Source organism: Macaca fascicularis, chromosome 16 (genome assembly GCF_037993035.2).
Source record: "Macaca fascicularis isolate 582-1 chromosome 16, T2T-MFA8v1.1".
NCBI classification, from domain to species: domain Eukaryota; kingdom Metazoa; phylum Chordata; class Mammalia; order Primates; family Cercopithecidae; genus Macaca; species Macaca fascicularis.
Genome location: NC_088390.1, coordinates 72,663,262 through 72,685,260, shown reverse-complemented (window position 1 = coordinate 72,685,260; position 21,999 = coordinate 72,663,262).

Below are 21,999 nucleotides of genomic sequence, written 5' to 3'. Positions count from 1 at the left end.
TATTTTTAGTAGAGATGGGGTTTCACCATGTTGTCCAGTCTGGTCTCGAACACCTGACCTCAGGTGATCCGCCCACCTCAACCTCCCAAAGTGCTGGGATTATAAGCAGGAGCCACCTCGCAGGGCCTTGACATGCATTTTGGAGGCACACAAACATTCAGTCATATCAGGAAGGTTCAGCAGCCCAAGTCCAAATTGGTTTCAGGCAATAGCAGCCCTGATGAATGTAATATTCCAGATGGATCAGTTGTACAGGTAACCTATAGCTTGTGTCTCGAGTCAACATTTCTCATTTTAACCATTTCTCATGCAGGTCTTTTTGAAATGCATTTCACACACTTTTATATGGAAAATGCAATCTATTTTCAATGGATTTCATAATCATCATCAGGATATTCTTTATTATAGTTACAAGCTCAGGAATTGTTGAAGTGTAGACCCATATGCAAAACAGCCTCCGACCCTCAACTTCTATAACTGATCTTTATTGCTTTTTTTTATTACAAAGTGATACAGTCTTAAATTTTTTTAAAGTTATGCATATTTTTTTCTGTAGTTTTTACTATCTCCTTCTAGACTATTCGCCTGGCATGTCGTCCCTTTTGTGTCTCTGTAATGTATTTCTAATAGCATCCCTCTCATTTATAATCATTCATCTAGATTTAGGCTGGGAAACCACACAATCAGGCTAATTACAATTGTGTTTGAAGAATACCCTCAAGACAGACGCTTAGCCGACCAATATGACTGTTAGGATAGAACTTACTAGTGGATTTGGCATGAAGTTTACACCGTGGAATCAGATAGGCCCAAGTATAAAGTGCCTCTTATCGGTATTGGGAGCTTCAACAAATGACCTTATCATCCTCAATTTCCTCAGCGTACCTTCAGTTTCCTCAATGTAAAATTTAAAAAACAAGGCTGGGTGCAGTGGGTCATGCCTATATTCCTAGCATCTTTTGGCCGAGGTAGGTGGATCACCTGAGGCCAGGAGTTCGAGACCAGCCTGGCCAACCAGGCAAAACCCCATCTCTACTAAAAATATAAAAATGACAGGCGTGGTGGTGCGCATCTGTAATCCCAGCTACTCGGGAGGCTGAGACATGAGAATCGCTTGAACCTGGGAGGCAGAGGTGGCAGTGAGCTGAGATCGCACCACTACACTCCAGTCTGGGCAACAGAGTAAGACTCTGTTTCAAAATAAGTACATCAATAATAAACAAAACAAAACAAAACACCTACCTTGCATGGCTATTGTGAGGATTAAAGGAAATAGGATGCAACACACTCATGACAGTGTTTGGCTCGTGATGGTGAAACTCGAGGAACACTAGTTTCTTCTCTCATGCATCCCTCCCACGTATCAGGATATTGTGGCAGAATGTGTCTAGGACAATAGTTCTTAAACTTGAACTTGCATCAGAATCTCCTAGAGGACTTGTTAAAATACAGATTGCTGAGCCCGGCGTGGTGGCTTACACCTATAGTTCCAGCACTTCGGGAGGCCAAGGTGGACAGATCACGAGGTCAAGAGATCGAGACCATCCTGGCCAACATGGTGAAACCCTGTCTCTACTAAAAATACAAAAATTAACTGGATGTGGTGACGCGTGCCTGTAATCCCAGCTGCTTGAGAGGTGAGGCAGGAGAATCTCTTGAACCCAGGAGGCAGAGGTTGCAGTGAGCTGAGATTGAGCCACTGCACTCCAGCCTGGTGACAGAGCAAGACTCTGTCTCAAAAAAAAAAAAAAAAACAACAACAACTCTCTCTCTCTCTCTCTCTCTCTCTAGATAGATAGATAGATAGATAGACAGACAGACAGATTGATTGATTGCTGGGACACTCCAGAGTGTCTACTTCAGTAGGAGCAGGTTGGGTCCTGAAAAATGATGTTTCGAAAACATTTTCCAGGTTATGCTGGTGATGGCGATGCTGCTGGTCTGGGGGCCGTACATCAAGAACCATCAGTCTAGGAGGTAGATATAGTTGCGTCCAAATTTCTACTTGGCCCCTTGGCAGTTGCGTTAATTTGGGCAAGTTATTTAACTTTTCTGAGCCACAGTTTCCTAATCTGAAACAGGGGCATGATAACTTTTGCCTGATAAAGTTGTAATGTGATATGGAAGTCGGGAAAGATCTAGTACTTAATAAATCTTTCTTTTTTCTTTTTTTAGATGGAGTCTCGCTTTGTCACTCAGGCTGGAGTGAAGTGGCTTGATCATGGTTCACTGCAACCAACGCCTCCCATGTTCAAGCGATCCTCCTGTGTCAGCCTCCGGAGTAGCTGGGATTACAGGTGCCTGCCACTGCGTCTGGCTAATTTTGTGTGTGTTTTTAGTAGAGATAGGATTAAGTCATGTTGGCCAGGCTGGTCTCAAACTCCTGGTCTCAAGTGATCCACCCACCTTGGCCTCCAAAAATGCTGGGATTACAGGCGTGAGCCACCGTGCCCAGCCAATAAATCTTCATGAATCTCAATGTTGCCTTATTTGGGGCAGTCTCTTTCTATTTAGCTTAAGGACTTTTAGTGTTCTAAGGAACTACAGCAACTAGATGATACTGCCCCTAAAATTACATACATCTTATCTTAGAACCTTTAAAATAAGACGTCTGTCATTTGCTCAAGAAGGGCAATAATAAACTCTGTAGTAGGTGGCAAATTTTGATCCTGAGCAGGTAGCTTAGGATGCCAATTTCATTAACTTCCCACCTGTTTATCTTTTGGGGCAATGAGGGATTAATTTTAAAAGTACTTCATCCTGAAGACTAAAAGGGTTTTACAGAAGAGCATATACAAGTTCATGAGTACTTTCTCTATTGGGTATATGTGGGCTGTGGGCTGTGGGCTGTGGGCTGTGGGCTGAGGGTTGCGAGCAGGTACCCAGACTCATAAAAGCATTCTCATAAGTTGCAAAGCAGGTACAACTCTAATTGAATTTGTTCTGCTCAGATGACATACTCTCCAGGAAAAAAGAAAAAATTGTTTTCCTGCTTTGAAATTGGTTTGCTGGTTTCTGCCAAATGAAAGCCTTATAGTAAAGGCATCAACTTTAATTATTCATTTCTATTTGCTTAAAGAAATATTCTTATGTGACATACATATGTTCATACATTTCCTTGTTGTAACAACATGAAATAAATAAGTCACTTTCACATATGAATGAAACTCCATGAGTTATTATTGCTAACTCATGTTCTCTATATTATTCAGCTGGAGAAAAGGTAATGTTTGGGTAATGGGGAAGAATTACAGAACGAAAGATGATCTTTTTAGTGTTTTTTTCAGGTAGACAGGAAAAAAGGCACAAGCTACCATCTGCTATTACTGATGATAGTACTGAGGAATTGACACATCTCTATCTATAGAGATTTGTTAATGTACAACTGGTTCTACAACTTTATTTGTTCAGTCTACATAACCAAAACGAGGTTTCAAGTCGGGCAGTTCATTGTTAGCCAAGGCAAACATATTAGGGTCTGTTCTGCCATCTGGTGTTCACTGAAGGAAACATCCTCAGAGACATTATGAGATTACCAGCCAGTGTTGCCTATGTTGGTGGTGGGTGTTACAACCTCGATGAAAAGCAATTCCAGAATCTCTGCCAAATTCCAATAGGAGATGATCTGAGAATATATATTAAGAAGAAAAATACACATACCCTTGGAATACCAATTTCGCTGGTATGAGTTCATCTTTTGGATATATTTGTACATGTGCACAAAGAAATGTATATAAAAATATTCCTAGCAGCACTGTTGGTAATAGCAGAAGACTGGAAACAAGCTAAACATCCATGAATAGCTAAGCATCCATGTTTGAAAAATAAGTCAAATCTATATTTACAGATATGGGATGATCACCAAGACACACACACACACCACACCCACACATACATACATACATTATATATATATATATATATATATATATATTTTTTTTTTTTTTTAGATAGAGTCTCACTCTGTCACCCAGGCTGGAGTGCACTGGTGCGATCTTGACTCACTGCATCCTCCGCCACCCTGGTTCAAGTGATTCTCCTGGCTCAGCCTCCCGAGTAGCTGGGACTGCAGATGCATGCCACCATGCCCGGGTAATTTTTGTATTTCTGGTAGAGACAGAGTTTCTCCATGTTGGTCAGGCTGGTCTCAAACTCCTGACTTGAGGTAATCTGCCCGCCTCAGCCTCCCAAAGTGCTGGGATTACAGGCATGAGCCACCGCACCTGGCACCAAAACACGTTGTTAAGTGAAATAAACATGATCAAGAACAATGTGTATCAGTAGGGTGTGGTGGCTCACATCTGTAGTTCTAGCACTTTGGGAGGTCAAGGGAGGGGGATAACCTGAGGTCAGGAGTTTGAGACCAGCCTGGCGCCAACATGGTGAAACTCCATCTCTACCAGAAATACAAAAATTAGCCAGTCATGGTGGCATGCACCTGTAGTCTTAACTACCCTGGAGGTTGATACAGGAGAATCACTTGAACCCAGGAGGCGGAAGTTTCAGTGTGTCAAGATCATGCCACCGCACTCCAGCCTCAGCAACAGAGCAAGACTATCTCAAAAAGAAAAAAAAAGAGCAATGTGTGTAATATGCTGAAATGTGTATAAAAATGTTCATATATGCATAGGATATCTCTAGAAGGTTTAATCAAAAATAAAACTTGAAGGCCTCCCCACAACCATAGGAATGGACTTCCTCCTTGGCCAGGGCACCTAAAATTTAGCCTGAAAGACTGGTTCGGGCCATGATGGGGAAGTGGGGGTCAGATATGCCTCATTATACCCCTCCAGCATTAACATCAATGCAGACTTTAAATCTGATATGAAACATTTACAATCTATTCTCACTGAAGCCTGTTACTGCTACTTGGAGGCTTCATCTGCATGATAAAACTTTGGTCTCCACAACCCTTTATCTTTTTTTTTTTTTTAAGATGGAATGTTGCTCTGTCACCCAGGCTGGAGTGTAGTGGCGCAATCTCGGCTTACTGCAACCTCCGCCTCCCAGGTTCAAGTCATTCTGCTGCCTCAGCCTCCCAAGTGACTGGGATTACAGGCACCCACCACCATGCCTGGCTAATTTTTGTATCTTTTAGCAGAGACAGGGTTTTGCCATGTTGGCCAGGTTGGTCTTGAACTCCTGATCTCAGGTGATCCACCTGCCTTGGCCTCCCAAGGTGTTGGGATTATAGGCATGAGCCATCGTGCCTGGCCTCACAATCCCTTACCTTAATCACAGTATGTTTAAATCTACCTATGACCTGGAAGCACCCCCTCCTCTGCCACTGCTTCAACTTGTCCCACCTTCCGGATAGAACCAATGTAAATTTCACACATATTGACTGAGGTATTATGTCTCCCTAAAATGTATAAAAGCAAGCTGCACCCCCAACGCCACCCCTTGCTGACCACCTTGGGTACATGTCATCAGGACCTCCTGAGGCTATGTCAGTTGCATCCTTAACCTTGGCCAAAATAAACTTTGTAAATTTGTTGAGATTTGTCTCAGATACTTGTTGGTTTACAAAGGATACTCAATAAAGTGGTAACAGTGATTGACTTTGAGGACAAGAACTAAGGTGATCACCAATGAGAAGGTAACTTATCTCTCACTATTTACATGTTGTACTATAGAAATACTCTTTTCTTTTTTTGAGACTGAGTCTCACTCTTATTTCCGAGGCTGGAGTGCAATGGCAACCTGCATTTGCATCTACTCACTGCAACCTCTGCCTCTTGGGTTCAAGTGATTCTTCTGCATCAGCCTCCCATGTAGCTGGGATTACAGGCTCCTGCCACCATGCCTGGCTAATTTTTTTGTATTTTTAGTAGAGATGGAGTTTCATCATGTTGGCCAGGCTTGTCTCAAATCCGTGACCTCAGGTTATTCACCTGTCTCAGCCTCCCAAAGTGCTGGGATTACAGGCGTGAGCCATCGCACCTGACTTATAAATACTTTTTAATATGTGCTTGTATTACCAAACCCTAATATGTATGCTTGGATGACAATGAACTAAGCTGACTTGAAGCCTCATTTTGGTTATATAGACTAAATAAATAAAATTGTACCACATTGCATTTTTTTTTTTTTTTTTTTTTTTTGAGGCGGAGTCTCGCTCTGTCGCCCAGGCTGGAGTGCAGTGGCGCGATCTCGGCTCACTGCAAGCTCCGCCTCCCGGGTTCCCGCCATTCTCCTGCCTCAGCCTCCCGAGTAGCTGGGACTACAGGCGCCGCCACCACGCCCGGCTAATTTTTTTGTATTTTTAGTGGAGACGGGGTTTCATTGTGTTAGCCAGGATGGTCTCGATCTCCTGACCTCGTGATCCGCCCGTCTCGGCCTCCCAAAGTGCTGGGATTACAGGCTTGAGCCACCGCGCCCGGCCAAATTTTTTTTTTTTAAATAGAGTTTCACTCTTGTTGTCCAGGCTGGAGTGCAATGGCACGATCTCAGCTCATTGCAACCTCTGCAAGCAATTCTCCTGCCTCAGCCTCCCATATATCTGAGGTTACAGGTGCCTGCCACCATGCCCAGTTAATTTTTGTAGTTTTAGTAAAGATGGGGTTTCACCGTGTTGGCTAGACTGGTCTTGAACTCCTGACCTCAGGTGATCCACCCGTCTTGGCCTCCCAAAGTGCTGGGATTACAGGTATGAGCCACAACGCCCGGCCAGAACTTTAATACATCTCTATAGATAGAGATGTTTCATCATTATTGCCTAACACATGTTAAAAAGTTCGAATAACTTTTAAAAAGTAGTGTCCTGCTATAGTTGTAGATTGTCATGACTGTTATCAACAAATTCACTGAAAAATATTTTTTTTAAAGAAAATCAAGAAAATTCATCCCAGTAAACAGTTTGTAAACCAGGGAGATGCAGTCTTTGGTACAAAACAAAGGTGCATTCTGAGAGAATAAAGACAGGAGTTATCTTTTATAGAGAAAGATCCCCACCAGGTTCCCACTCTGGTCTGCTTATACAAATGAAGGATACAAATTTATGTAGTTCTGATTGGTCAACACTTGCTGAGTTCCGGTTGGTTGATGCAGATCACAGTCTAGTGGCTGATTTAGGTGATGTAAATAGAAATAGACAATTCACACTATTATATGGCCCAAATTTTAAATATGTATAATTCAAGACAAAACATTTTTCGCTTATGTCTATTGCTGTGATCTAGTATTAGCCATGGTCTTTTGTTCAAATAACATGAAATGAGGGCATAAGATTTTTTTTTTTTTTTTTTTTTTTGAGACAGTCTCACTCTGTCACCCAGGCTAGAGTACAGTGGCACAATCTTGGCTCACTGACACTTCAACCTCCTGGGTTTAAATGATTCTCATGCCTGAGTCTCCCGAGTAGCTGGGATTACAGGCATGTGCCACCATGCCCGGGTAATTTTTTGTACTGTTTATTAGAAACTGGGTTTTGTCATGTTGGCCAGGCTGGTCTCGAACTCCTGGCCTCAAGTGATCCACCTGCCTCGGTCTCCCAAAGGGCTAGGATTACAGGCGTGAGTCACCACGCCTAGCCGAGATTTTTACATTTATCATGCTGATTTTGATAAACACATCTCAGGGACTAGCATCTATGTGTGGAAGAAAAGCAGAGTCAGGAGGTATAGTAACTTCTTCCCCCATTTATAGCCACATGAAGCTCTATCTTGCTACTAGCTGAAGACAAGCACTAAATAATACACTGCATTGGCTTATTTAAAAAAAATGACTTTGAGAAAGGTTAAGAAACACTATTCAGTGGCAATCTTGATCTTTTAACTGAGGCTTTGTACACAGCTGCTGCGGGGCCCTCAAGACATGTGATAAGATGACAAGATTAACTTTGCTTATGTAGGGGAAGAAAAACAATTTTCTTTCTACCCTCTATAGTTCTTAACTGGGACTCCCTGGGCGAATTAACAAGAGGAAAACAAACAAAAGTTTATTAGCACGTGTACCTCATGTACACATGGAAGAAAACCATGGAGAAATGAATAAACCTCCAGAGTAGATCTCCAAGGAAGAGTTTAATCTTCAGGTCTAAATGCTGCCCGTTTTATTAAAAAAAGAAAGAAAGGTATGGAGAAAGACCCCACGGTCTTTCAAGATGGCCAGAAAAAGCGCTGTAAAACAAGGGTCAGGTTTATTGTTTTGTTTTGTTTGTTTGAGATGGAGTCTCACTCTGTCGCCCAGGCTGGAGTGCAATGGCGGGTTCTCGGCTCACTGCAAGCTCCGCCTCCTGAGTTTAAGCGATTCTCCTGCCTCAGCCACCTGAGTAGCTGGGATTACAAGGATGCACCACCATGCCCGGCTAATTTTTGTATTTTTAGTAGGGAAAGGTTTCACCATGCTGACCAGGCTGGTCCTGAACCCCTGACCTCAGGTGATCCACCCGCCTTGGCCTCCCAAAGTGCTGGGATGACAGGCGTGAGCCACCACTGCGCCTGGCTAAGGGTCAGGTTTGTTATGCAGAGTTAAGTCCAGGCCTTCTCCATCCTTTAGGAGTTTCTAGTGATTTTCTTTATAGATGTAAATTTCCTTACAAAAGGGCGACTTTTCTGAAATACTTCTGTGTCTGCAGTTTCTCAAAATAACCAGCTCGAAATAACCCACACATAAAAGAGACATATTTTGGGGTAGCATATTCTGGTCTCCTGCAGTCATATTTTGGGGTGTGTGTCCTGAGCCCCATCAGTCACCTTCTTTTCTGAATCTTTTCCATTTCTGCCCTCTCTCTCTTTGGGCCAGTCACACTGGCTCTCCTTCCATGCTTTGACTCTCCTGGGCCGGGTGCGGTGGCTCATGCCTTTGGCAGGCCGAGTTGGGCGGATCAGTTGAGGTCAGGAGTTTGAGCCCAGCCTGGGCAACATAGTGAAACCCTGTCTCTACTAAAAACACAAAAATTAGCTGAGCATGGTGGCAGGTGCCTATAATTCCAGCTACTCGGGAACTGGCTGAGGCAGGAGAATTGCTTGAACCTGGGAGGTGGAGGTTGCAGTGAGCCAAGATCGTGCCACTGCATTCCAGCCTGGGCGACAACAGCAAGACTCTGTCTCAAAAAAAAAAAAAAAAAAAAAAAAAAAAAAGGATATCCTGGCTGGGCGGTGGCTCATGCCTGTAATCCCAACACTTTGGGAGGCCAAGGCAGGCGGATCATGAAGTCAGGAGATCGAGTTGGCCATCCTGGCCAACATGGTGAAACACTGTCTACTGAAAATACAAAAGTTAGCTGGGCGTGGTGGCGTGCGCCTGTAATCCCAGCTACTCAGGAGGCTGAGGCAGGAGAATTGTTTGAACCAGGGAGTTGGAGGTTACAGTGAGCAGAGATTGCACCACTGCACTCCAGCCTGGCGACAGAGAAAGATTCCATAAAAAAAAAAAACAAACCTTTCCGTTTCAACCAAAATTCTTACCTTTTGAATGCTACTCTATTCTGCTATGTGTGTGTGTGTGTCTATATATATATATATTTTTTTATATATTTATTTAGTTATTTATATATGTCATCTGATTAATTCCTTCATATTACAATATGAATGAGGCTTAACTTTTCCAGGACATATTTGTATTTTCTTTTCTTTTCTTTTTTTTTTTTTTGAGACGAAGTCTCACTCTTTTGCCCAGGCTGGAGTACAGTGGCATGATCTCTGCTCACTGCAACCTCTGCCTCCCGGTTTCAAGCCGATTCTCCTGCCTCAGCCTCCCTCAATCTCCTGAGTAGCTGGGATTACAGGCACCCACCATCACGCCTGGCTAATTTTTGTATTTTTAGTAGAGACGGGGTTTTATCATCTTGGCCAGGCTGGTCTTGAACTCTTGACCTCGTGATCCACCCGCCTCGGCCTCCCAAAGTGCTGGGATTACAGTTGTGAGCCAGTGCGCCCGGCCTTTGTTGTTGTTGTTGTTGTTGTTGTTGTTGTTTTTAAGGTAGGGTCTTGCTCTGTCACCCAGGCTGGAGTATGGTGACACTATCATGGCTCACTGCAGCCTTGAACACCTGGGATCATGCAATTCTCTTACCTCAGCCTCCTCAGTAGCTGGGACCACAGGTGCATGCCACCATGCCCAGCTAATTTTTTTCTTTTGTAGTTTTTTTGTGGAGATGGAGTTTTGCCATGTTGCCCAGGCTATATTTGTATTTCCCAAAGAGAATGTTTTTAGTGGAAGTAAACTTCCAGTTGGCAAGTGTAGCCAGGGAAATGGCTCTGAGCAACCATGTTACTTCACTCCTTGCTTCCCTTATCAGTCAGTTAACAGCTATTTCTGGAGCACTGACTGTGTCAGGTACTGGTCTAGGTGCTGGGGATGCAGCCAGCAAAGACAGAGTCAGCCCTTGAGGGCCATGTGTTGTGTTGGACTTTTACTGGCCCTAATAAGGATGACACCATGTCTGAGAGGCTGAAAAAGACACCCAGAGCCAGTGAGCGAGACATAGGGTTTATTGAGGACTTCTACACGAAGTGGTCCGGGGCGGTGGGCTGGACAGGAGAACCATGACCTGTCATCACACCTAGCTAATTTTTGTATTTTTCGTAGAGATGGGGTTTTGCCATGTTGCCCAGGCTGGTCTTGAACTCCTGAGCTCATGTGATCCGTCAGCCTCAGCCTCAGCCTCCTAAGTGCTAGGATGACAGGTGTGAGCCACCACGCCTGGCCTACCCTGCTCATTTTTCTGCATAGCACTTACCTTAACCCTTCATCTATTTGTTTATTATTTATTTATTTTTGTCTTTCTTCCACTGCGATGTCAGTAACTTCAGGGCAGAGATTTTGCCTGCTGTGTTCACAACTGTGCCAGCACATGGTTGACCTTGAAGAACAGTCCTGGAGTAAATGAATACATGGATGAAAAGTGGGAAAAGAGAGAGAGCTTCTGATGTAGGTCAGCAGAGCCAGATCATGCAGGGCCTGGTAGACCAGGATGGGGAGTTTGCATTTTGTTCTAATTTTAATGCAGAGCCATAGAGAGTCTAAGCAGAAGAGTGACCCAATCTGTTATTTTAGGATGATCACTCAGTTGAACTTCCAGGGCCTAGAACTTGATGTTATGATTGACAGGACGCACATCGGTTTTTGAAGAAACCCATTTCATTGCTGAAAGTCTTTAATTATTAAACATTAGGGCAGGCGCCGTGGCTCACACCTATAATCCCAGCACTTTGGAAGGCCGAGACAGGCAGATTACTTGAGCTCAGAAGTTCAAGACCAGCTTGGGCAACATGGTGAAATCTGTATTTATAAAAAAATACAAAAATTAGCCCGGCATGGTGGCAAGCACCTGTAGTCCCAACTACTTGGGGTGGGGGCTGAGGCAGGAGGATCATTTGAACCCCAGAAGTGAACTGAGATTGTGCCACTGTACTCCAGCCTGGAGGACAAAATGAACCCTGTCTCAAAAAAAAAAAACAAACAAACAAACAAAAAAGAACCCATTTTTTTTTTCACACATTGAATCTTTCTTTTTTCTCTATAACTGGTACCCATTAACCCAAAGTCCGTGCTCAAAATCCACTGAAAACAAGTTTAAAACTCCTTCCACATAATGGTTTTTGAAATATTTGGAGCCTTTTAGTCTTCTCCGGGTAGGCTTTCATGATACTTTGACTTATTATCCTGTTACATGACTTTCAGAGTTTCCATTGCCTTCCAGAGGGTTCTGGTTTTTCAGTATGCTCCTGAAGAACTGCCAAACTTTGGTCTGATCAACACAGGACAAACCAGTAATTGTGTTTAAGACTGGAGTTTTCTGTGTCTGAACATAGTCTAATTCAATTACACTTCAGCTGTGTCACTAGCGGGTCAGGCTAAACTTGTGGTTGATGGAAACATCTGGAACTTCTTCAAGCTGATGCTTCTTCCTCCTCCACTTCACCTGCATGCTAGGATTTGTAGTGATCTTGTGAAATGTATCCTGTGGTTTCTGGCTGAATTAGTAAGGTTTTTGAGATAAATTCCGTCTGTGTTCTTTCAGTTATGTAACATCTGAAAATTTGTAGTTTTATTCTTACTCTTTCTTTTTTTTTTTTTGAGATTGGGTCTTGCTCTGTCACCCAGGCTGGAGTGCAATGGCACCATCTCAGCTCCTCACTGCAACCTCTGACTCCCAGATTTAAGCAGTTCTCTGCCTCAGCCTCCCAAGTAGCTGGGATTACAGGTGCCCACCACCACACTCAGCTAATTTTTGTAGTTTTAGTAGAGACAGGGTTTCAACATCTTGGCCAGGCTAATCTTGAACTCCTGACCTCGTGATCCACATGCCTCGGACTCTGAAAGTGCTGGGATTACAGGCGTGAGCCACCGCGCCTGGCCGTTGTTCTTATTCTTTATCCATTTTGTTGAAGATATTTAACAGAATAGGGCTGAGGAAAGAATTCTATAGTCTTTTTTTTTTTTTTTTTTTTTTTTTTACACAGAGTTTCAATCTGTTGCCCAGGATGGTGTGCAGTGGTGTGATCTCAGTTTACTGCAACCTCCACCTTCTGGGTTCAAGAGAGTCTTATGCCTTGGCCTCCCAAGTAGCTGGCATTACAGGCATGCACCACTACACCCAGTTACTTTTTTTGAATCTTTAGTAGAGATGAGGTTTTATAATGTTGGCCAGGCTGGTCTTGAGCTCCTGTTCTCAGATGATCCGCCCGCCTCGGCCTCCCAAAGTGCTGGGATTATAGGCGTGAGCTGCCACACCCAGCCTATTGTCTTATTCTTGAAATTTTTTCTTTTTCTTTTTCTTTTCCAAGACAGAGTCTTACTCTGTTGCCCAGGCTGGAATGCAGTGGCACGATCTCTGCTTACTGCAACCCCTGCCTCCCAGGTTCAAGCAATTCTCCTGCCTCAGTCTCCTGAGTAGCTGGGATTACTGGCATGCGCCACCACACCTGGCTAATTTTTGTATTTTTAGTAGAGACAGGATTTCACCATCTTGGGCAGGCTGGGTCTCAAACTCCTTACCTCAGGTGATCCCCCCGTCTCAGCCTCCCAAAGAGCTGGGATTACAGGCATGAGCCAGTGCGCCTGGCCTGAAATTTTTTCTTGACTGTCAGCTTTTAAAATCATGAACTGTGGGGTAGAGGAGTATATTCGTGTGTATGTAGTATGAGGTTCCTTAGCTGTGGGATATTGGCAGACAGATAAAAGTGAAGATTTTGAACAGAGCAAGTAGATGAAGGGGACATGCCATGTTGAAGAAAATTAATGAGGGAACACATAGAAACAAAGGGGAAAGCACAGATATTCTTGACAGGTTAAATAACAAGCTGAATTTCTTTTGATCTAGGAGACAAGGGCAGTCATCTGTCAAACTCCTTGATGTATTTGTGCTTGTTCACATATCTAGACACTGTGAACCCAGAACATCTGAGGCAGGTCTCAGTTAATTTAGAAAGTTGATTTTGCCAAGGTTGAGGATGTGCCCGTGACACAGCCTCAGGAGGTCCTGATGCCATGTACCCAAGGTGGTCGGGGCACAGCTTGGCTTTATATATTGTAGGGAGACAAGCTACATTAATCACTTTATCTAAGAAGTACATTGGTTTGGTCTAGGAAAGGCGGGACAACTTGAAGCAAAGGCAGGAAGACTCAAAGCAGAGAAGTTATAGTCTTTTGAGTTTCTGATTAGTTTTTTCCAAAGGAGGCAATCAGATACGCATCTATCTCAGTGAGCACAGGGGTGACTTTGAATAGAATGGGGGGCAGGTTTGCCCTAAGCAGTTTCCAGTGTGAAGTTTCCTTAGTGACTTTGGGGGCCGAAGATATTTTCCTTTCACAATAGCGTAAGACTGCTTCTTAAGATCCACGATCCTCTCAAAGAGGCCAGTATGAATCAACATCGGTGGGTGTTCATACTCACTTTAAACTAAAGATTTAGGCCAGGTGGGGTGGCTCAAGCCTGTAATCCCAGCATTTTGGGAGGCTGAGGCCGGCAGATTGCTTGAGGCCAGGAGTTCAAGACCAGCCTGGGCAATATGGCAAAACCCAGTTTCTACCAAAAAAAAAAAAAAAAAAAAAAAACCAAACCCAAAATTAGCCGGGCATGGTGGCTTGCACATATAGTCCCAGCTACTTGGGAGGTTGAGGTGGGAGATCACTTGAGTTTGGGAGGTTGAGGATAAAGTGAATGGAGATCATCCCACTGTACTCCAGCCTGGGTGACAGAGTGAGACTCTGTTTCAAAAATAAATATAAATAAATATATTTAAAGATTTAAGCTTAAGACTGGGTGCAGTGGCTCACACCTGTAATCCCAGAACTTTGGGAGGCCGAATGGGTGGATCACAAGGTCAGGAGTTTGAGACCAGCCTGACCAACATGGTGAAACCCCGTCTCTACTAAAAATACAAAAATTAGCTGGGCGTGGTAGGGAATGTCTGTAATCCCAGCTACTTGGGAGGCTGAGGTTGGAGAATCACTTTAATCTGGGAGGCAGAGGTTGCAGTGAGCCGAGGTCACATCACTGCACTCTAGCCTGGGCGACAGAACGAGATTCCATCTTAAAAAAAAAAAAAAAAGATTTAAGCTTAAAACAAAAAGCGATAGATGATATTTGTGGGAGACATTCGTACCTCTACTCTTTTAAAAAATAATGAATCATTCTCCAAGTCCTCATTTTACTTTCATATAATCTAGACCTATGGCAGCTAATAAACCTCTGTGGAGTTTGGGTGTTTCATGTCATAGCTATTGAGCAGAACTTTTCACATACAGTTTGTACAAGCAGCTGTCAAATCATTTAGAAGTACCATATCCCAATCCACAGTTCCGTATCTTACTCTCAAGGACACCAGTAGATAACTCATCAAATGCTTTGCTAAAAGAGGGATATATATTATAGCTAAAGTGTTTCCCCTTTTCTACTAACCTAATAACAATGTCAAAAAACACAATTGGATTTAATTTGTTGAAACCTTCAAATGTTAGAAGAGAGTTGATGTTATCTTTCAGTCATCATTTCCCATTCACCTTCATACCCATAAACTATTCGTTTAACAATTCATACCATTGGGCTGTGAATTTATGCCAAACTTACTGAGGCTTGGCTGTCAGAATCTATTGCTTTTCCTCCTGTGTCTTCAGGCATCCTTCCTGTTCATTGTTTTTAAAAATCAGGTTTTTTTTCTCCCATGATGAAATAATACAAACACATTACATAAAATTTGGAAATAGAGAAAACAAGAAAAAAATCTCCTTCAAACGCAAATACTCAATATTTTGGTACACTAACTTCCAGCATTTTTTCTAGATATATTATTTTTAAAAAAATTTTAGGCCGGGCACGGTGGCTCATGCCTGTAATTCCATCACTTTGGGAGGCCAAGGTGGGCAGATCACAAGGTCAAGAGATTGAGACCATCCTGGTCAACATAGTGAAACCAATCTCTACTAAAAATACAAAAATTAGTTGGACATGGTGGCACACACCTGTAGTTTCAGCTACTTGGGAGCCTGAGGCAGGAGAATCTGTTGAACCAGGGAGGCAGAGGTTACAATGAGCCGAGATTGCGCCACTGCACTCCAGCCTGGCAAGAGAGAGAGACTCCATCTCAAAAAAAAAAAAAAAAAATCTTTATATTAAGTTCCAGGGTACATGTGCAGAATGTGCAGGTTTGTGTATGTGGGTATATATATATATATATATATTTTTTTTTTTTTTGAGACGGAGTCTCGCTCTGTCGCCCGGGCTGGAGTGCAGTGGCCGGATCTCAGCTCACTGCAAGCTCCGCCTCCCGGGTTTACGCCATTCTCCTGCCTCAGCCTCCCGAATAGCTGGGACTACAGGCGCCCGCCACCTCGCCCGGCTAGTTTTTTGTATTTTTTTTTTTAGTAGAGACGGGGTTTCACCGTGTTAGCCAGGATGGTCTCGATCTCCTGACCTCGTGATCCGCCCGCCTCGGCCTCCCAGAGTGCTGGGATTACAGGCTTGAGCCACCGCGCCCGTCCTATATTCTTAACAGTATCACATGTTGTACATGTATTTTTTAAAAAATTGAGGCAGGTTTTAGCTCTGTTGCCCAGGCTGGAGTGCAGTGGTGTGATCTCAGCTCACTGCAACCTCTGTCTCTGGGTTCAAGTGATCCTCCTGCCTCAGCCTCATGAGTAGCTGGGACTACAGGCATGCGCCACCATGCCTGGCTAATTTTTGTATTTTTGGTAGAGATGGGGTTTCACTGTATTGCCCAGGCTGGTCTCAAACCCTTGAGCTCAAGTGATCTGTCTTCCTCCCAAAGGGCTGGGATTATAGGCATGAGCCACCTCACCCAGCCAATTGTACATGAATTTTAAAATAAAATTTTCATGTTATTAGGTTGTCCTCCTTACCAACCTATATTGTAAAGATTGTTAATAGTGAAGTTCCCAGGGTCACAATTAGACGTTTTAACAACGTGGGATATATTTTCCTGGGTTTCTAGGCCCTAAATTCATTTTGGACAGCTAGTTTCTTATATTATTTTCTAGCTGGACTTTTAGTCCATCTTCATGATGTCCATTTTAATTTTTCAGTGTGAGTGTAATTTCCTTTTTCTTTTCTTGCTAGATAGGTGTTTTAGTCTGTTCTTGGGTTGCTGTGAAGAAGTATCTGAGACTAGAAAATTTACAGAGAAAAGAGTTTTTATTGGCTTATGGTTCTGCAGGCTGTTTACACAGCTAGCATTTGCTGGGCTTCTGGGGAGGCCTCCAGGAAATTTTATTCATGGTAGAAGGTGAAGAGGGAGCAGAGAGCAAGAGCAGGAGCTGGGAGGAGGTGCCACACACTTTTAAACAACCAGATCTCAAGAGGACTCACTCCCATGCACCAAGGAAATGGTGCTACTTCATTTCTGAGAAATCTGCCCACAATCCACTCACCTCTCACCAGGTCACACCTTCAACCCTGGGGATTACACTTCATCATGAGATTTGGGGGCACAAATATTCAAACTCTACCAATAAGTCAGAAGAAAACTAACAATTAAATAATCAGTCTCTCTCTTTGTCAGCTTTTAACCTTATGTTATGTTTAGAAACTCCATCCTTGTAAATGGGAACAAAAATTGGGCTAACCTTTCAGGAAGGCAACTAGGCAGTATGTTTGAAGATCCTCCAATAGGTTTTAGCCCTTGCTTAAATAATTCCACATCTAGGACTCTATCCTAAGGAAATAATTTATTCAAAAATTTTATAAAAGGGCCCAGTGCGGTGGCTCATGCCTGTAATCCCAGCACTTTGGGAGGCTGAGGCAGGTAGATCACTTGAGGTCAGGAGTTTATGACCAGCCTGGGCAACATAGGGAGACCCCATCTCTACAAAAAACAAAGAAATAAGAAATAAGGCTGGGCGTGGTGGCTCACGCTTGTAATCCCAGCACATTGGGAGGCAGAGGCGGGTGGATTACTTGAGGCCAGGAGTTCGAGACCAGCCTGGACAATATGACAAAACCCTGTCTCTACCAAAAATACAAAAGATTAGCCAGACATGGTGGTGCAATGACCTGTGATCATGACACTGCACTCCAGCCTGGGCGACAGAGTGAGACACTGTCAAAAACAAACAACACCCAAATAAATAAATAAATAAATAAATAAATAAATAAATGCATTAATGGCACCTACGAGAAAATTCACCAGAGACTCAGAGCTGTGTAATATTCAAAGTACAGAAAATAGTCTCACTTTGGCAAGAGAGAAAATGTATGTGGTAGAACCATATTAGTTGAACTCGTCTTAGGTAAACATTGACATGCTAGATCAGTGGATCTTTATCCTTACTTCAATCCTACTTACCTGGACAATTGTTTTAAAAAGCACTATACTCAGAAATTATGAGTACTGGTATTTTTAACAAACAATTGGGAACATCTACTATGCAGCCAAGGATAAGAATAACTGCTCTAGATAAAAATAGAAATTGCAACATATGGATATTAGTTTTTTTCAAGGTAAAAGCTACCTATATTCAGAGGATCCCAGTGTCCACACAAAAATGTCCCAGTGCTGACTTAGGCCCATTATCCATTTCTAGACATATTTAATCTTGCCCATTAAAGCCCTGTGATACATTTATACCCCTTATAAATGCATATATAGTTCCTGACATATTTTATCATAAAGAGAAGGCATTTGAATCTTTTCTCTGAAATGTAGTTGGTAGATACTGACTAGAATTCCAACCCAGAAAGAGACAACATTGAAAGTAGGTGTTTTAAAAAATAATCTAAACTGTTGCTAAATGTTTAATGTCATGGTCAAAGTCTCTGCTTGGGAAGTAAATAAGAAACTTTTTGAACGTATGATGCAATGTGGTTTCAGCAATACAAAAACCTTGGACTCTGAATCCAGGACTCTATAGTTTAATTTACAAATTAGGGTAAGAAACGCTATAAAGTCCTTAACAGTTTCAAAAGATGAGGCCCTATGTTACTTGTGAAAAAAATGTTGTTATTTTATATATTCTTAAATTCTCAGGTATTCTTGATCATGATTGTGTGTGTGTGTTTATATATATATATAGATATATATTTTTTGAGATGGAGTTTCACTCTTCTTGCCCACGCTGGAGTGCAGTGGCGCGATCTCCGTTCACTGCAACCTCTGCCTCCCGGGTTCAAGCGATTCTCCTGTCTCAGCTTCCCTAGTAGCTGGGATTATAGGTGCCCACCATTATACCCAGCTACTTTTTTGTATTTTTAGTAGAGATGGGTTTTCACCATGTTGGCCAGGCTGGTCTCAAACTCCTGGTCTCAAGTGATCCTTCTGCCTCGTCCTCCCAAAGTGCTGAGATTACAGGCGTGAGCCACCATGCCCGGCCTGTTAAAATATATTAATAGCATGTTAAGTGTAACATTAAACCCAAGAGTTGCCAATCTTTACTGGTGAGTATAAATCCTGAACATACAAGACAGCCACTTGATCTGCCAAAATTCCGTATATATTTTTTGTTAACAGTTTTTCCATTTGCTCTGCCAAATAAAATTTCAATGGTAAGTTTAAATGTGTCTTTAAAACTGTCATTTAACATTGGTTGTCAGCCAGCTCCCCAGTTATTATCATAGGTTAGTTTTGGGAATGTGAACCGAAGTGCATGGAGGGAAGATAGATCAGTCAACTGATCAACCACATGGTGCTAAAGTTATGTGGACCAATGTATCACAAACTGGAAGGTGAAAATAATTGAAAGGTGCAATTGCATCTTTTCTCCCCAAAGACTTCCTCATTAGGGCCATGTGTGTTTCTGGAAGAGTTTTAGGAATACCCTGTAGTTCTGAGATGTGTTCAAGTTCAGCCAGAGGCAGTGGCTCACACCTGTAATCTTAGCACTTTGGGAAGCTGAGGAAGGCGGATCACTTCAGTCCAAGAGTTCGAGACCAGCCTGGCCAACATGGCAAAACTCCAGCTCTACTAAAAATACAAAAATTAGCTGGGCGTGGTGGTCAGCTAATAATAATCGTAATCCAAAAATTATTATTATTAATAAATTAATCATAATTATACAAATAATGTATTAATTATGCAGACTGTCATTCATTATCTTCGTATTTAATTGTACAAACAGGGCAATTTTTACCAGCCAAAGAGTAAACATCAAAATTGTAATCACAAACACTTGTAACAGCCCACAAAAGCCGTCAAAAGAAGTCTGATTTAGTGGTTTCTCCACTTTCCTGTCACTGTTATTTTGCATAATTTTTCAAACCTCAGTAGCTCGCAAATAGGAGCTGAGTGTCAATGATGGCAAGGGGATGGGGGCCAAGCTTGTATTCCTTTTTAGGGGGTAATGCAAATAAAATTCAAGGCCTCATATGATCCGGTTTGAAAATCACATCTCAATAAAAGGACTCTCAAGGAAACCACAAAAAGGGTTCGTCCTTCCTTCCTTCCTTCCTTCCTTCCTTCCTTCCTTCCTTCCTTCCTTCCTTCCTTCCTTCCTTCCTTCCTTTTCTTTCTTTCTCTTTCTTTCTTGTGCTCTCTCCTTCCTTCCTTCTTTCCTTCTTTCCTTTCTTCTCTTTCTTTCTTTTTCTTTTTCGTTATTTTTAAAATGATTTCAAATTACAAACATATAGAAAAGTTGTAAGAATAGAACAAAAACTTCCTTGTTCTCTGTACCCAGAGATCCTAGACCCTTCCATTCAAGTGTCACCAAATGCCCCTTGGGGCCCACGCTGTGCACCCACTTCTCATGTCCACCTGGCTTCCCTAAGTCTTTCTTTGCCTTTCTTGGCTTTTGCCCTTTTGAAGACGACAGGGCAGTCATTTTGAATAACGTCCTTCAATTTGTGTGTATACAGTGCCTTCTCCTGACACAATCCAGGTTACTAAGCTTTTGGCAGGAATATAACAGAGTGGCACTGTGTCCTTCTCATTGCATGCTCTGGGTGGGGGATATACATGCCAGTTTATCCCATTAGTGGTGACACCAATTTTGATTACTTAATTAAGATGGTGTCTGCAGGTTCTTCCCCCATCTAAGTTTCTCTTTGTCTCCTTTATAATAAATAGTTATTTTATGTGGAGACATGTTTAAGGCTGTATGAACATTTCTCATCCTACTTGTATCCCCTGGTTCTAGCATCCATTGATATTTCTTTGCCATAATTAAATATTTTCATAATTATTTCCAAATTACAATTTTCTAAGTCCAGTATTCCTACTATATTAATTGCTTGGCATTATACTTTAAGGAACAACTTTCTTATCTCTTCCCATAATTGTTAATCTGTTTATTACTATCACTGTGGACTCACTGATTCCTGTTTTATTCAGTGGATTATGATCCATCACTATTATTACTTATTTGGACAAATTATCACAGATTTGACCAGAGAAAGCACCCCCCCCCCCGGTTTTTTTTTTTTTTAGACGGAATCTCACTCTGTCACCCAGGGTGGAGTTCAGTGTCACGATCTTGGCTCACTGCAACCTCTGCCTCCCAGGTTCAAGCGATTCCCCCGCCTCAGCCTCCTAGCTGGGATAACAGGTACATGCCACCACGCCCGGTTAATTTTTGTATTTTATTTTATTTATTTTATTTATTTATTTTTGAGACAGAGTTTAGCTCTGTTGCCCAGGCTGGAGTGCAGTGGCACAATCTCGGCTCACTGCAAGCTCAGCCTCCTGGGTTCACGCCATTCTCCTGCCTCAGCCTCCCGAGTAGCTGGGACTACAGGCGCCCACCACCATGCCTGGCTAATTTTTTTGTATTTTTAGTAGAGACGGGTTTTCACCGTGTTAGCCAGGATGGTCTTGATCTCTTGACCTCGTGATCTGCCCGTCTCGGCCTCCCAAAGTGCTGGGATTACAGGCATGAGCCACCGCGCCCAGCCTAATTTTTGTATTTTTAGTAGAGATGGGATTTCATCATGTTGGCCAGGCTGGTCTCAAACTCCTGACCGCAAGTGATCCACCCACCTCGGCCTCCCGAACTGCTGGGATTACAGGTGTAAGCCACCATGCCCGGTCAAGAGAGCCCCTTTCAAATGGCTTCTCTGTCCTTTGGACAAGTCCCTATCATTCTCTGAGCATTACCTAAGTTGCTCAAGATGGTGTTCCAGGCTTATCTTGTACTTTTCCCTGACCCACTTCAAGAATCAGCCAATTTTCCAAGGAGCCTTGGTGCCTTTCGATGGTGAATTGCATTTATTTATTTAGACAGTGTCTCACTCTGTTGCCCAGACTGGAGTGCAGTGTTGCAATCTCACTGGCTCACTGCAACCCCTGCCTCCTGGGTTCAAGTGATTATCTTGCCTCAGCCTCCCTAGTAGCTGGGATTACAGGCACCTGCCATCACGCCTGGCTAGGTTTTGTAGTTTTTGTAGACACAGGGTTTCACCATGTTGGCTAGGCTGGTCTTGAACTCCTGACCTCAAGCGATCTTTCTTTCTTCCCAAAGTGCTGGGATTACAGGCATTAGCCACCATGCCTGGCCAAGAATTGCATTTAGCAACCAAGATTTAGGCACTGTGTGTGCTCCTGGATGTACTGCTGCTCGCAGATTATCCTAGTGGACAGAACTAAGAATTATATGTATATTCAGGCA